General features: G+C 45.1%; 1 protein-coding gene across 1 annotated transcript in view; it reads left to right on the top strand.

Annotated features, from left to right (window-relative positions):
* The window catches only part of CHD9 (chromodomain helicase DNA binding protein 9), a 2,842,495-nt gene that overhangs the window by 189,076 nt on the left and 2,635,486 nt on the right, over nucleotides 1–17,933 (top strand). The window lies entirely within an intron of this gene.

Consider the following 17,933-nt stretch of genomic DNA (forward strand, 5'->3'; position numbering starts at 1 on the left):
TCTGTCATTTCACCAGTATAATTATTGCATTGTAATCCCATATTAATTTACTGTTTTTTTGTACTGTCTGTCTCTGAAATACATTTCCAGCATACTCTTGATTCTTCTAGTCAACTCTCGTGCTCCCTTCCTATAATTGAAAAATTTGATAAGGTTTCACAGGTACAGTCCCTTTGTGGACTTTATTACCAGAAGAACAAGAAGCAGAATGTCCCGTTTCCTAGCTTGGAAAAATCACCAAATGAGGCAAACTGACACGACCACACACTAGTTTAGTTTATTGTTGTTAGCGCTTTCGTATAACAAATGCTTATACTTCTTCAAACAGTTTTTTTACCCACATCTCCCTCATCTCTCTATTTAAAAAGCATCACAATTACATTAATGAGCCCATTAAGTATGTGTTATTCCATTAAGATGAGTCAGCTATTATGTGTCCTTTTAGTCCTTAAAGGTAAAACTGGGAAATAAAAACATATAAACCTACTGAACATAAAGTAAACAACTCTTAAAAAGAGCATAAAATAACTCTTAAAAAGAGAGCATTGTGTATTTTCCTCTCTAAATTGTATATTACTATCTCCACAATCGAAAGAAAACATAACAAATTCAAATTACATTTAACATCACATATCCTAATACTAACTAAATCACAAAAAGCCTTTACCTGCGTATTTTGTAATAAAAATCTCATCTAGCTAATGACTTTAATTTTAATAAACATTTAATTGAACATTTTTCATTAAGGCCAGGATAGGTATGTGCATCAGTCTGCAGTTGCCAAATGAGTTCTCGTTCTTCTAGTTTGAGATTCTAGGGACCCCCCCCCCCCTGACATTTCTAGGGACATGGTCAACAACCGTGAATTGAAAGATGTGGGACTAAAACTCAGTAATATGTTTGGCCAAGGCATTCGTGATAGTATTTCTAGATACACAATATAAATGTTCATATATTCGTTGTTTAAAAGTGCGTTTTGTCTTGCCCAAATAAAAGGCCGGACATTGACGACAAGATGCTAGATATACTATGCCTTTGCTCTCACAGTTGAAACTATCTTTTATGGTATATTTCCTAAGTTGGATCATAACATATGTCCCCACTTGAATGTATTTACAGTAGTGACAGCGTCCACATTTAGCCATCCCTCAGCTTGGTCTAGGATCCTCCCCAAGGATTTCAAACAAGGTTTTCAAATTGGCCCCTCTTCTGTATGTCACCAAAGGACTGGTACCCAGGAGATCCATGTTAACACGATCCTCAGCTATGAAATTCCAGTTGTTAACTAAAATTTCTCTTAGACTGAAGGCATCCATTTGAAAATTGAGTGAGAAAACTGGTGACGAAATTGTTACCCACCTCCCCATTTATAACTTCACGTCCTACCGAAGAAATGGGTAATGGTGAAATTTCTTTCGTAGCAATATACACTTTAGTCAAAAGAGGCTTAAATTGGCCAATTTCCCTCTTGCAACAGACTTTCTTTATTAAACTATCTATAAGGGAGCCTGGATAAGCACGTTTAACAGACATGCTTCTAAGATTTTCACATTCTTTAACGAAATCTTCGTTACTAGAAAGCATTCTCGAAGCCCTAACAAGCTGCCCCCTTTACTACAGCTCTTTTCTGATAAAAGGGTTGACAGCTGTCGAAATGTAAGAAGGAATTGGAATATGTAGGCTTCCTAAAAATTCACGTAACATATATTTTAAATGCTACATCTTTCCAAAGCCATATATCCAGAAAGCTAATGGCCTGTTCATCAAATTGGAAAGTGAACTCTAAAAAAAAAATTAATAAATGATGACATAGTCTCGACTAATCTGCATGCATGTTCCTCATTTCCTTTAAAAATAAAGAACATGTCATCCTTAAACATAAAGAAGTTATTTAACACTACCTCCAACAGTGCAATGACTAAATCAATGTCATCTCCTTTCCATTTGTTTAAATAAAAGGAAATCATGAACCCATTCAAGGCCTAAATCCTGGGGGATAACTGTGTATAGATCTTTAATATCCACCATAATGAAATTGTAAGAAAGGACAAACTCCAATTTATTAAGGCCTTCCAGAAACGCCCAGGAATCCCTACAGATTTGTGATTCAGATTTTAACAAAGGTTTCAGCCTAGAATCAATCCATTTGGCACAAGCGTAAGTAATCGACTAACGACCATCTATGATAGGGCGGAAAGGTGGATCCGATGTATTTTCGGAACTCCGAACATAACTGGAATTAATGGAGCCAGCATGGTTAAATATTGATGTGTGTCAGTGGAAATAGATGTTTCAATGAACAAGTCACTAAGGAAAATCCTAATACGTTGGTATGCCTGATTAGGTTCATTTAGGCATACCCTTACGTAATTGGTGCTTGTTAGCATACTATTCATTTTGCTGTTATAACACGATTCTTCCATAAACACGATTCCCCCCTCACTTATCCTGTTGCATAACACAAATTTTTTGTGATTTTTATGAAAGCAATGAATTCTCTCTGTGCTTCCGTTTATATGTTTTTATTTCCCAGTTTTACCTTTAAGGACTAAAAGGACACATAATAGCTGACTCATCTTAATGGAATAACGAGTCTTTAATGGGCTCATTAATGTAATTGTGATGCTTTTTAAATAGAGAGATGTGGGTAAAAAAACTGTCTGAAGAAGTATAAGCATTTGCTATACAAGTGCTAACAACAATAAACTAGTGTGTGGTCGTGTCAGTTTGCCTCATTTGGTGTTTTTTCCAGTTTAAAGTTGGTTCGTTTTGGTTTTCTCTGTTTCCTAGCTTACTTTTTTGTTGGGCAAACTTCTGTATTTCCTCATTAGCATGTACTTTATCAAAAAATTATTTTGTCCCTCCAGAGAAGAATACCTTTAAGACACCTGGGTACAACAGTTTGAATCTCACACCTGCACCTCGACATTCCCTGACTAGTGGAATACATTTTCTCCTCTTCTGCTTGGTCTGCAATGAGTAACCATTCTCCACAAACACGCTGCTGTCTCCCAGTTTTAATACTTTATCCTTATGCCACAGTTTTGTCAATCATCTCCTTAAGCTGGTAGGATTGCATCTTTACTATTAAAGGTCTAGGTTGTTTTTTTATAGCCAGGTTTGGAGCATGCACACAATCTGCCCCTTTCAACTAACAAGTCCTGCTGTGGAATACCAGTCCAGTTGCTTATTTGTTCTTTTATAAAATTAATGCCGTCTGTTCCTTCCAGCTTCCCTGGTGTAGCTGAAAATCTCAGGTTTTCCCTGCGTGCTCTGTCCTCTAATTCTATTATTTTTTTAAACATCTCTTCTTGAGCAGTCTCGTATTCAGCCAGCCTTTTGTTTATTTTGACGTCTGATTTATGCAGCTTTATTATCTCATCTGAATGTTTTTTTAAAGCATCTTCCATTTTTTTCCAGCCTTTTGTCGTTTGTGGTGTTGTACTCCATCAGAGTTTTATTTTCACCAGGTCTGTATGCAGTTGTCTTGTATCTTCCTGTAGGTTACTGGAAGTCATGTCTGAAGGTTGCATTGCTTTTTGCTGAACAGCTGTAGAAGTCTCCCCAGTCAGTGTTTCTTCCTTGCTTTTTGTAGCTGATATTTTTCCAGATATTCTGTATTTCTTTAATCCTAGCATCCAGGCAGTCCACTTACTAGCCAGTTACTGAAATTTACCCATAAACATTAGTCTACTGGCCTTCTCTGCTGAGTTTCTGCTTTCACACTGGGAGAGCTAGAAATAAGGTGTTACTCAGTGTGCAGTTGTCTTGGAAGTCTCCACCCACTGCTTTGTTGATGTATATGCACTCAGGCTCTTGTTCTTATGTCTGTCCAGTTGGTTTTACAGTCCATTAAAGCTCAGTGTGCTGCACATATTTTTTTGTCTGGTGCTTCTTTCAGATGTTCTTCGTGTTTCACTGTTGCAGTCATTACATTTGGGTAATCTGCTTGCAGGTTGCCCTCAGTTGGCCTGATTAACAAAGTCTTGGGTTCTGCTTCGGTTGCTGTCCCTTCTTCCATGATATCAGGACTTCAGGGGTATAAAACATGCAGCTGACGCCATTACATCAGTCTTTCTTGTTGTGCGGTCCCCGAAGCAGAAGCAGTTAGCAAGTGCTATCGGCCGACTCCAGAAAGTTTTGATGTTATGTAGTCCAATCTCGCCTACATTCTTACCCGTGGGCTCGGAGCCGAATGTTGGCTCCGACTAGGTCAACGTTTTTAGCTCTAAGTCTTCTATTGGCTGGGTTAAGATGGTATCCCATGCTGCACTGCTCTCTATCCCCAGATCTCGTTTGCCGCTCATGTAGCTCGGGCATGGTCTCGCTCTTGGCTGTGGCTAAGTACCCTTTTTCTTCCTTATCAGAGAAATTTGTTGCAAACAAAAGGCTATTTTAATAGCTATTGTGTGTTCTTGCCTTGCCTTGTAAAAAATTGTTTTGGATCGTTTTTCTGTGGTATCCCACTGGCTGTTCCCAGCGGGCTAGGCCCATTTCAGTTAGAGGACCTAGTCTGTCCCCTTGCTTTCTTTGTGTCAAGTTTACCGGGTCTAAGTACCGTTTAAATTAGAGGTATTAGTCCTTTCTCCCTTGTGTTTGTGTCTAAGGATCGTTTAACTTAGAGATGTGGTATTTGTGTGTTGTGTAGTTTTTCCTGCCTTGTGACTGCTTGACCGTTGGTCTTTTATTCAGTGTTTGATTGTCTTGGTGTTTTATTAGTGTTGGTTAACTATGTCCAAAGATACTAAGGAGCACAAGCCCTCTGGCTTCAAGAAGTGCTCTAGGTGCAGTTACAAAATGTCCATTACCGATGGACACTCCGTCTGTGTATATTGTTTGGGAGCGATTCATCTCCAGGAGTCCTGTAGCTTCTGTCATGCTTTTAGTCCGCGAGTTCTTCAGGAAAGGAAGAATAAATTGATTTTGAAGGGACTTCTGAAACCCTCCTTCGAGGAGGGTCTGGAGAGTGCTTCCAGCTCTAAGACTAAATCTCCTAAATCAAAAAAGAGATCTCCGGGTCCATCAGTCTCCTCGGAGCCACCGAAGAAAATAGCAAAGTCTGCTTCGACATCCTCGGCTCCATTGTCTTTGGGGCTGCAGGAAGTGTCAGTAGTTATGGAACCTGCTTCAGCTCCAATTTTCTTGGAACCTGTTCGGAGCCGATCGCCTAGCATTAGGCCAGTATCCCCTCCTCGCAGGTCCCCTTCAGGGAGGAGGTCTCGATCTCCTTCTCTATCCTCTAAATCCTCCAGGACCTTATTAGATGTGGACGTCAATAGAGTGGTGCAGAGACTCCTTCAGTCACCGGTTCTGGCAAAATTGTTCTCGGCTCTGACCCAGTCTGCTCCGGAGCAGGCTCCTCAACCTGCTTCGATACTTCCTCCTCCGAGCACACCTCAGCTTTCGGAGCCAGAGTGCTCGGCTCCGCGTAATGTCCCTAGGTTGGTTCCGACAGCCCCTCCTGGCTTATCATTGCCGACGTCCGCTCCGACCCCGTTGGCGCCATCCACGGGGTTCAGGACTCAGGATTCTTTGGTTGGACCCGAGGGAGATGCTTCGGGACACCTCTCGGCTCCTAGTCTCCCTCTCGGTGCTTCGGCGCGGGGGAAGTTAGACTCCTGTCGTGGCTTTGGAGGCTGGTCATTCTTCGGACTTAGGGGGACCAGCCTTCAAGGCCATGCGGAGCGTGCTGGCCAGGTCGTCAGCGGCATCATGCAGGTCGGTCATTCTGTCCCCTACTACACCGGTGCAGGTCTCTGATCGCCATCTGTCTCTAGACAGCGGTGCCCCAAGGCCTCAGGGTACCCCCACGAGTGGTCTCCACATTTCTGAGGGTCCCTCAGAGTTTTTGCCTGAGGAGCCACCCAGTAAGAAGACATGCAAGAGGAAGCACATAGATTCCCAGGATGAGTCTCTCACATCAGACACCGACCTCGAGGAATCGTAGGGGTCCACCAAGTCATCCTCTGAGGATGTTTCTTTCTCGCACATTCTAGAGATTTTGAAACAAAGAGGTGACTGGCCATCCAAAGCCCCCTCCGAGGAGGAGTCGGTCTTCCTGAAGGCCTTTGGTGCTCAACCCTCCGACGAGCTTCTGGATTTGGTTTGTCGAAGGGTGTGGGAAACCCCTGACTCTGTGGAACCAGTCCCCAGGAGACCCAATAAATTTTTGTGTGCTCCTCCTGATAAGGAATTTCTGTCCAAGGGTGTCCCTGTGGATGCCATGGTGGTGGCAGCTGTCACTCAGAAGGAATTAGCCGAGACTTCTTCCACTGTCCATCCCCCTAACAAGGAGTCTAGGACCATGGACCGGTATGGGAAGCGTACTTTCTCTTCAGTGACCTTTACCTTACGGTCACTGAATTATTTATCCCACTTTACATGGCTCCAGAGAGATTTCCTCAAGGAGCTTGGAGATTCTCTCACGGGTAACGTTTCTGAGGCGGTGGCTCAGACGGTCAACGCTCAGATGTCTACCCTCAATTCCATTGCAAACTCCTCCATGAGGCTAATCTCCTAAGCAGCCAAAGGAGCGAGTAGGGCAGCAAGTTCAGGAGTTGCTCTTAGGAGGCAGGCCTGGATGCTCCTTTGTAATTTCGCGGAGGCCTTCAAGTCTTCATTCACAGACGCCCCTTTTGATGGTTCCTCTTTGTTCGGAACCAAGGTGAAAGACACTCTCTCCAGGTGCGAGCAGGAGGGAAAGACTCCGTTTGCCGTAGGAGTCAATTTTTCCCTACCCTCTAGGCCTTATCCCAAGTCCTAAAGGGGTGGCAAAATGTGGTTCAAGAAATTTTTTTTCCCAGTGCACAAGGTGAGCCCCCCCTCCAGAGGCAGGGGAGGGGGTGGTTATTCAGGGAGATGCCACCCTAGGGGCAGAGGAGGTCCCCGCAACTCGGGAGACCACTATTCCTTTCGTGGTTCTCCGTACTGCCGCTCCTGATGGGAGGCCCGACTGTTCTTTTCCAGAGCCAGTCGGGGGTCGAATCTCATTATACCTGGAGGCCTGGCAAGATATCACCCAGGACCAGTGGGTTCTATGAATAATTTCTGGATGATATGTCATTTCCTTCTCATCAAATCCCCCTCCAATCAAGAAAATCCCAGATGTTCCACCCAGTCAAAGGGATTACGCAGCTTCAGAAGTTTCAAAGCTGCTAGAAAAAGGAGCCATCCAACATGTCCCCTCAGACCAGATCAGATTAGGGACTTACTCCAGATTCTTTTTGGTGCCAAAACGGACAGGGGACCTGAGACCCATATTGGATCTCTGTCAATTGAACACCCATGTGCAAAAGTCCAGGTTCCGAATGGTCACATTGCAGTCTATTCTCCCATTGTTGGGAAAAGTGTGGATGTGCTCCATCGACCTCAGGGATGCTTACTACCACATAAAGATGGACAGGGCATCCAGAAGTCACCTATGCTTCCAGCTGGGAGCCAGTCATTTTCAGTTTCAAACCCTGCCCTTTGGTCTCATCACAGCCCCAGGGTGTTTACCAAATGCATGGCAGTGGTGACCCCTCACCTGAGACGTCAGGGATTCCAAGTGTTTCCATATCTGGATGACTGGCTCCTTACTGCCACCACCAGGCATCTACTACTTCAGACCAGGGACGCTACTATCAACCTATGTCAACAGTTAGGCATCACATTGAACTGGGAAAAATCTGCCTTGTTGCCCTCACAGCGTGTCACTTTTATAGGCGCCGAACTAGACACCGCCCTCATGTGGGCGTTTCTACCACAGGAAAGAATCATAGTCCTACAACAACAAGTTCACGCCTTGCTCCCTCTGAGAAAGGGCCAAGGCAAGATGGGTCCTCCAATTGTTGGGGACCATGGCTGCTACGATTGTTAGTCCCTCTGGCAAGGTTACATATGAGGCTCCTTCAGTGGCTACTCTTTGCCCATTGGTCTCTTCAAAGTCTTCCACTTTCTCACCCCATTCTGCTCACAGACGGGTGCAAACAGGATCTCAGTTGGTGGCTTTGCACTGACAACCTGAATGTGGGAAAGCCCTTCGTTCCTGCGCCCCCCGGTTGCCACTGTAACCACGGATGCCTCCCAGATGGGGTGGGGGAGGGGCGTTATCTAGGCAGGACAGTCCAAGGCATGTGGCAAGAGCACGAGATGCATCTGCATATCAATGTCCTGAAGATGAGAGCTGTGCTACTAGCGTTGCAAGCACTCCAGAGTTTTCTTCCTCTCGGGACTATTGCACTCCATTCAGACAATATGTCAGTGGTGTGGTATCTGAACAAGCAGGGAGGAACCAAGTCTTACCCCCTTTGCAGAGAGGCCATACAAGTGTGGCAGTGGGCAGTGTCTTCCCAACGTTTTCTGGTGGCAACACACATTCCGGGGAAGTCCAATGTGATCGCAGACAGGCTAAGCAGAGCTATTCTGATGCCCTACAAGTAGTCCCTGAACTGTCAAGTTGCGGAACAGATCTTCCGCAGGTGGGGTCAGCCTTGCTGCGACCTTTTTGCCAGCCCCCTCAATGCCAAATGCAGCAGCTACTTCATGTTAATCCCCCCTCCGTGGGAGTCACCCAGGGATGCTCTAGCCCACGATTGGCCCTCCGGTCTACTATATGCCTTCCCTCCGGTCCCCTTGCTGTCAAAGGCTGTTATTCAGAAAGTGCAATCCTTGGGAAGGAGAATGATTCTGATTGCCCCACGCTGGCCTCGTCAAATTTGGTTCCCCTTTCTCCATCCCTATCTCATGGACACTCCTTGGATTCTGGACCCACAACCAGACTTACTGAAACACATGTCAGGGCAGCTCCATCCCACTCTTTGGACCCTCCGGTTGACAGCCTGGCTACTCCACTTCCGTCATTAGTTAGGCTTCATCATTTTTCGCCGGAGGTGGTTCATATCTTATCTTTCTCTCATAAGCCATCGACCAGGAAGATTTATTACAGCAAATGGAAGAGGTTTTGAATCTGGGCACGTGCCAAAAAGATTGACCCTTACACAGCTCCAATTTCGTTTGTATTGGAGTTCTTGTCTATGCTCTTTAACCAGGGTTCAGCTGCCGCAGCCATTGAAGTCCAATTGGCGGCGATTTCTACCTTTCATGTCGCAGACTAACCTAGCCTGATGGCACATAGACTCTGTAAGGCTTTCCTGAAGGGCACGTTGTTACTTCGTCCTCCGGTATCAGAACCTGTTATGCCTTGGGAGTTAAACTTTGTTCTACTGGGTCTTACTTCACACCCCTTTGAACCTGCAGCCACTTGCGATTTAAAATTCTTAACTTGGAAGACTGTCTGTCTTTTTAGTAGCCATCATGTCAGCCAGACGCGTGTCGGAGCTTTAAACGTTATCAATCAAATCCCCTTATTTGATTTTTTAAAGGACAGGGTTTCTCTCAGACCGAACCCCTCTTTTCTTCCCAAAGTGGCATCAGTCAGTAACCTTAATCAATCTATTGAATTGCCAGTGTTTTTTCCCCAGTTTTCAAACAAGGCAGAAGTCAAATTTCATCAATTGGATGTACACAGACAATTACGTTTTTATTTACACAGAAAGACCTCAGAAAATCTGATCAGTTGTTTGTTTCCTTTTCGGAAAACAGAATTGGGTCTCCTGTCTCCAAAGTCACATTGTCCAGGTTGATTTCCAGATGTCCTTCATGGATGCATCTGCAGTCATAACAAGTGGGTTGTCCTGTCGTCAGGCAGCCCTTCAGTCGGCCGGATTCCAAAGGCCGGGTCCGGCTTCGGCTGATGTCGCACTCCACCCGACGTCATCTCTGTTGGTCTTCGGGTATAAAGGCATCAGCCGACGCCATTTTCCTCAGTCTTTCTTGCCGCGTGGCCAAGCAGAAGCTGTTCGCAAGTGCCGGTCGCTCGGATCCAGAGCTTACTTCTACCGAATACTACTCAAGACTTCTAAAGCTAAGTACCCCGTTGGGGACTCTTTCTTGCCTCAGCCGATGTCAGAAAAAGTTAACAATTGTTTAAACTGTGGGAAACAAATACCTCATAAAGATTTCCACTCTTACTGTCTGCCTTGTTTAGGCCCAGCCCACGACGTAGCAGCCTGTTCGGCCTGTGCTTCTTTCAACCGACGAACGCTTAGGCGCCGGGTCGGAGTTTGCAGAACAGTTTTTCGGTTCTGATTTTGCGACATTATGCCGCCGGATCCTCCGACTACCCAATCTAGCAAAACGCAAAGATAAAGACCGACACTGCGGTCCGCGGTTTCGGCCGAAACCATGGTCAAGCAAATCATGAGTGTCTCGGTTTCGCCGAAACCGAGAAAACTGAACAAAGTACAGCTGAACCTATTCCTACAACTGAGGCCCCTGCTACAACTCTTGAAACGACTTCAGAAATTTTACCCACTACGGTGGTTGACTTATCAGACACCATCCCCTTGGATGTTTCTACCCCAGCACGTGGTGCTGCTAGGCCTCCAGCAGCCATGTCCATTAAGGCCTTCGCCAGGGCTAAAGCAGCCAAGACTACTAAAACAGTGCCTGTTAAACCACCCACATCCAGGCCCTCTTCTAGTTCTCAAATGCTTACTTTGGCAGAAGATTTAATTTCTTTAATTAGAGGATCTCAATCTCACCCAGACAGGGCCTCTCAGCCCCAGAGAAGAGACCTAGGGCAGAGCCCCGAGCCAGTGTCCTCTGATGATTCTGCTGATGAATCAGACATAACTGACCAGCCAGAGGCTCCTTCTCCAATTTTGAAGATTCTGATGCTGAAGAATCCATCCCAGCTGCTTCCCCACCAGAAGAATTCTCCTTTGGGGAAACCTTGCATGCCATGCAGAACAGTTCCAATGGCAGCAACAGGATTTTTCAGACTCCAGAAAAGACTTAGGACTTTTCTGCACCTCCCACAGCACAGGCCCTTAGCTATACCCCCCTTCTCTCTGTGGTGGATGATGCTTTCAATGATGTTTGCTCCGCTCCAGATTCTTTACCCCCAGCCCCTGCCAAACCAGACAGATTTTACAGGGTGCCAGATACTCATCACCACCTTTACAAGGCTCCACTTGCAGACCCAGAAACTATATCCCAGGGCCCCAAGGCAGTAGCCGACCATAGCTAAAACCCTATTCCTTCTGAAAGGGAAGCAAGGTCATTAGACAGATGGGGTAAAAGGTCTACACTTCAGCTACTCTCTCAGCTAGAGCTTTAAACTGTCAGTTTCACATGATACAATACCAAGAGTTTATGCTGGATCAGTTAACTAAAAACTAAGCACTGATGAATCTCTTGATAAGAAATATGTATTAGAGATGGTAAATAACATACAACAGGTTAGCAACCATTCCTTAAAATGTGGCTATGATGCACTGGAGGCTTCATTTAGATCAGCCATGACAGGCACAGTGATAAGAAGGCATGCATGGCTAAAGGAACAAGCTTTACCGGATCATGTTAAAGCTAAGTTGCTAGATGCTCCTATGGACAAGACAAGTTTGTTTGGTACATCTGCCCAGCAGGTTATGAAGAAAATGGAAGAAAAGGCAAAATCTGTTCAAACTGTTAAAGATTTCTTGCAGGTTCAACCCCAAGGTTTAGCAGGAACTGGCCTGCCAAAATTGGTCCTTTCCTGACTCCACAAAATTTCAAAGGGGCAGGAATAGACGTTCCAGAGGCAGAAACCAATCCAGAGGAGGTGCCTACAGAGGAAGACAGTGGCAGGGTAACAACAGAGGCACAGACACAGCCACTGCCACTACATCAACACAACCACAGTGACTTAACCCTAAATCCGCCTACCAGGGAACAAATAGCAGCTCCTCTAGGCGGAAAGTTAACCTTATTTTCAAAGAACTGGCACTACATAACAAAGGACAAGTGGATTTTACAAACCATAGATCAAGGTTACCGGTTTCACTTCCACACTTTCCCAGTCAAAAGAGGAATGCCAAATCTACCTCCAAATCAAAAAACAGAGGCTCTACGCCAGATAATGGAGTTAGCAAACATGAGAGCTGTGGAAAGAGTGCCAACAGCAGAGCAAGGAAAGGGGTTCTACTCCAGACTATTCCTAGTTCCAAGAAAGGAAAAAAGTTGGAGACCAATTCTTCACCTGTCCACCTTAAATACATACATCATTGTCCCAAAATTCAAAATGCTGACCCTACAGCAACTTCTTCCCATGCTGGGCAAGGAGTCTTGGCTGGTAACTCTAGATCTCAAGGAGGCATACCTGCACGTCCCCATTCGACCAATCTGCAGAAGATACCTCAGATTTCTTGCAGGATCAGAGCACTATCAATTCTCAGCATTGCTTTTGGCTTATCTACTGCGCCCAGAGTATTCACAAAATGCCTGGCATCAGTAATCGCCCATTGCAGACTTCAGGGAATTCAAATTTACCCATACCTGGACGACTGCCTGCTACAAGGGGACAACAAAAGCAAGCTGACAACAGATTTGCAAAGGGTCATTTACTTGCTACAAGCACTGGGATACACAGTCAATTTACAAAAGTCAAGGCTGATACCATCCCAAACAAGGACATTCTTGGGCTGAATTGGACACAGTAAAACAAATGGCATTCCTGACTACAGAAAACAAAAAGAACTCCCTCTATACTTCTTGGCACTAACAAAACTGAACAAGTTAACAGCAAGAAAAGTACTGCAGGCCTTGGGCTTCATGGCATCATGCATAATCTTGGTTCCATTTGCCAGACTACATATGAGAAAACTACAGTGGTACCTAAAGAATTTATGGTCCCAACACAGACACAGTCTAGAAACAGAAATCCCACTAATTCCATGCTTAAAACAGGAGTTCCTATGGTGGGCTCAGGCATGCCAGTCAAACCCAGGCCTACCCTTTCGCAGATGTCAAGCAAGCCAGACCATCACAACAGACGCTTCAGACCTAGGATGGGGTGCCCACATGCTGGACAAATGCGTGCAAGGATTGTGGACACAGGATCAACTTCAACTGCACATCAACCTAAAAGAAATGCTGGCAGTAAAACTGGCAATCCAAAAGTTCAAACCATTTCTCAGAGGGCCAGTTGATGATAAGGACAGACAACACCACAGTCATGTGGTACATCAACAAACAGGGAGGCACTCATTCATACCCTCTATGCAGAATGACCTTGGAGCTGTGGACCCTGGCACTCAGCTACAACATCCAGTTACAGGCAATATTTGTACCAGGGAAAGACAATACCCTAGCAGACATATTAAGCAGAACCACTTCGATGCCCACGAATGGAAGCTTCACCCGACATCTTCAAGACCATCTCAAAGAAATAGGGAATGCCACAGATAGACCTATTCGCATCACCTCTCAATCACCAGCTCAAAAAATTCTGCACAAGGACATTCCACCCATTAGCATGGAAAGTGGATTCGCTCTCTTTCAACTGGAAAGGCCTAACAGCATATGCCTTCCGCCTCTTCCTTTGATACACAAGGTACTACTGAAAATCAAGGAAGAACGTCCAAGGATAATCCTGATAGCTCCAAACTGGCCAAGACAACACTGGTACCCACTACTGAGGAGCATGTCTCGAACAATATGTGGACAATTCCCTGATGCCTTTGATGTTAACGCAGAACAACTACAGCATCATACATCCAAACCTAAAAACCTTGCAACTGACTGCATGGAACATCACATAACAGCAGCTATTCCAGAACTTTCTCAAAGAGTTAAAGACATTATTCTTGAAGCACGCAGACCTTCAACAAGAAGGAACTATGCTGGAAAATGGAAAAGGTTTGTCATCTGGAGTACGGAAAGAGGAAAAGATGTGTCAAACATAGATATGCCTAACATTCTGGAGTATCTGGCGCACTTCTTCATTCAGGCCTGTCCTACTCCTCCATCAAGATACATGCATCAGCTATTTCAGCAGAATACAGCTTTGATACACCTGTTTTTTCGCATCCTTTGCTCAGGCAATTCCTCAGAGGAATCAAGAATGTAAAACCCCCAAGGAAACCACCATTACCAGCTTGGGATTTAAACTTTGTGCTAGAAAAGTTGACACTAGCACCCTTTGAACCAGCAGCAACAGCAGACCTACAACACCTGTCATGGAAAACTGCTTTCCTACTGGCAATTACTTCAGCAAGGAGGGTTTCAGAACTACAGGCCTTAATGGCAGTGCAACCCTTCCTAATCTTCCACCAAGATAGAGTGTCCATGAGGACTAATCCTACATTTATGCCTAAGGTGGTATCCAGAGTGTCTTTAAACCAGGCAATCCACCTACCTACCTTCTTTCCCAACCCACAAAACAGAGGGAAAGAATACTGCATACCTTGGATGTACATAGACAGCTACGCTACTACTTGGACAGAACAAAAAATAGCAGAAAGACTGACCAACTTTTTGTAGCCTATGCAACAGGAAGGGAAGGAAAAGCTATTTTCAAACAGACAATCTCCAAATGGATAGGAAATTGCATACGATTCTGTTACTCCTTCCATGGAAAACCAATTCCACAGAACATAAGACCTCATTCTACAAGGGCAACAGCCACTACCACAGCCTTCTTACGAGGAGTGGCAACCAAAGACATTATTGAGGCGGCTACTTGGACCTCCGTGCATACATTTGCCAAGCATTATAATTTGCCTCTATATTCCAGATCCCGAGCAGGGTTTGCCACTGCTGTACTGCAAGGGATCCTAAACACACCATAATCTACTTTTATCCTCCTCCCTAGTTGGCTATGGTATTCTACCCACTTGTTATGACTGCAGATGCATCCATGAAGGACATAGTACAGTTTTGTACCTACCATAAATGTAGATGTCCGAACTGGATAGCATCTGCAGTCAGGATTACCCTCCCTCCATCCCTCTGTGGTACTCCTAGGGTGTTTACCCTTCTAATAGCTAGCTGTTGGGGAGTCTTTTATGGTGTATTTGTTTGTGTATATGTACATACATGCTTATTGTTGTGTTTACCTCTATCTATTTGGAAACATTGGCATCTATCCAAATTTTAGCCTGCAAGAGGGCTACTGGCATCTGGGGCAAGAAACACTGAGGAAAATGGCGTCGGCTGATGCCTTTATACCCGAAGACCAACAGAGATGACGTCGGGTGGAGTGCGACATCAGCCGAAGCCGGACCCGGACTTTGGAATCCGGCCGACTGAAGGGCTGCCTGACGACAGGACAACCCACTTGTTATGACTGCAGATGCTATCCAGTTCGGACATCTACATTTATGGTAGGTACAAAACTGTACTTTGTAGTTCTTTCATTTATTCATCAGGGGGGTAAAGATTTACTGTTCGGGTGAAGGCTCACTCTACTGTGTCTATCTACATCTACAGCTTTTCAGGCCAGATTGTCTATGGATGATATTTGTGCTGCGGCTACTTGGGCATCTCCTCACACTTTTGTTACTCATTACAAGTTGGATGTGGTATCTAGGGGCAGGTCTTACTTTGGTTCCACAGTACTCAGGAGTATTTTCAACTGAGCCTCCCAGGATTTAGGTGCTGGGGACGCTGTCCCATGGGCAAGAATGTAGGCGAGATTGGACTACATAACATCAAGAAGTTATGTAGTCACCATAACGTTCGATGTATGTAGTCCTTCTCACCTCACATTCTTGCTTATCCCTCCTCCTTCCCCCGTCCTGGAGGATAGGTCTGGTTTCAGAGCTCCCTTCATTCTTGGTTTTTCTTCCTTTCCTTAGGTGGTGTTATGCATGGAGAATGAGTGCTGGTGCTCGCAGCAAACTAGATCTGGGGATAGAGAGCAGTGCAGCATGGGATACCATCTTAGCCCAGCCAATAGAAAGACTTTGAGCTAAAAATGTCGGCCGAGTTGGAGCCGACATTCGGCTCCGAACCCACGGGTAAGAATGTGAGGTGAGATGGACTACATACATCGAACGTTATGGTGAGTACATAACTTCTTGTTTTTGAGTTTCAGAACTGAAGTCTTCAACTAAAAGCTAAGTACCCCGTTGGGGAAACTTTTTCTTGCTCCTTCCCGATGTCACTAAAAGTTAATAATTGCATTACTTGTGGAAAGCAAATACCTCCTAAAGATTTTCATTCGTACTGTATTCCTTGCCTAGGCCCGGACCACGACATTCCTTGTTGTTGGTTTTGTGCTTTATTTAATCAGCGCACACTCCGTCGTCGGTATATTTTCGCCTGTAAATATTTTGGTGTTTTTTTTTTTTTTTTTTTTTTTTTTTTTCCCAATAGGAAAAATTGACCACTGTTGCCAGGCTTCTCTGGGATTCCTGTATCTTTTTCAGTTTCACCATGGAACAACCTACCCAATTCCTTGGTTCTTTCTTATTCCGGCTACAAACAAAGAAAATTTCCAGGCAGCCTATGCCCCTTCAGCAGATTACTAAATGATCTCATCCACAGATGGGTGACTCTGCTGTCTCCATTTCTGGTTCCTCAGTACATTTGTCTTTTTCCTTGGATCCCTCTGGTGTAGTCTGTATAGTCACCATGGACTGGGTGTTAGACACGTCCTCTGCAGCTGGCCTTCGGCAGGCAAAGGAGAATCACTCTTGTCAATCTTGGAATATGCGGGGAATACATCTTTGCCTATCCAGACAGGGATACCTGTCCCTATGGAGGTTTTGCTTGTCAAAAAGAAGTCTGCTTCTTTAGAAATTTCTGCCAAAAGAAGCAATAAGTAAGAGTTTTATCTTTGTCTGTTAGTTTGCATGGGAGTGATTTATTGGGCCTTCTCAGGGTTTATTTGAGACTCTTGATCCACCAAGTTCTGCTGTTGGTGGTATAAAAATAATAATAAAAAAAAAAAAAAAAAGATTCTTCTTTTGAACCCTAGAATGACTGATAAGGGACAGCTTCTGTTTTCTCCTCAGTTTTCTGATTCCGACTCCAGGGAAAGAGTAGTTTTTGACTACTGTAGAAAGCTTCTCTTTTTCTGAAACTAATTCAAGAATGAATCTGTTGATCTGAAGTTGTTGTTTTCATTTGGTCTTCAACTTGTGGGACCTGCATCTGGCACGGATCTGACTCGGTTGCATACTCCAGCATTGCATTCAAGCTCCTCCCCTACCCATAATGCCCGTGTCCCTCTCCCCTCAGATCTCGTTTGCTGCTCGTTAGCGTGGTTACAGCTCCTAGCTCTCCTTGTAAGAGAAAAGTATCACAAAAGTCTTGTATCTCTTTTCTCCTTTTTGGTGTCTCTTCTTTACTTTACCCTACCCTATCCCTGTGTGCTTCGCGTTGGTTCCCAAAAAAAAAAATAAAACTCTTTCTCGTCCCCCCCTTTTGTTGTGTGTGTGTGACTGTAGTGTGCTTGTGTTCCTGTAGCCACTACCTAAGCCCGGCTTCAGAAAATTTACAGAGTGTGGCCATAAACTTCCCCCTTTTGATGGCTACACTATGTGAGTTGTTTGCCTAGGTGTTGAGCACCTGGATTCCTCCTGCTCAATCGGTGTGGGCTTCAATCCCCCCGCCTTGATCGACAGGAGGAATAAGTTTATTCTTAAGGGCCTCCTCCCTTTGGAGGCTTCTACTTCTTCCTATGCCCTGGTTTCTGGAACTCAACCTCCTAAGAAGTCCAGGGACGGGGAAAAGACCCATTTGAAGGAACAGGACCGGTCCCCTGACACCTCTTCCTTGGTCAAGCCTCTGGCCAAATCACAGCCAGATCGAGGCTACCCAGACTTGGTCCACCCTCTTGGCCTTCCCTCAGTGCCTCTTCAGGTATGGGTCGGTGGCTTGTTCCATGCGGTCTTCCCGGAGCCTTTCTGAAGCAGAGGTTGACAGGATGATGTGGAAGTTTGTTACCAGATTCAGCTGGGAGTCTTGCCTGCTCCTTCCTCCTCTGGGGCTGGAAGCATGTAGTCCATTTTCCCTCCCATTTCTCCTTCTCTGACCCGTCCGCCGGTTTCAGAGTCATCTGGTCCGAGGTTTCCCAGTGTTGAGGGGTCAGTGTTGGTGGTCCCAGGTACCTCAACCATTGCCCT

This window comes from Protopterus annectens, chromosome 8.part1 (assembly GCF_019279795.1).
Source record: "Protopterus annectens isolate FY-2018-M chromosome 8.part1, PAN1.0, whole genome shotgun sequence".
NCBI classification, from domain to species: domain Eukaryota; kingdom Metazoa; phylum Chordata; order Ceratodontiformes; family Protopteridae; genus Protopterus; species Protopterus annectens.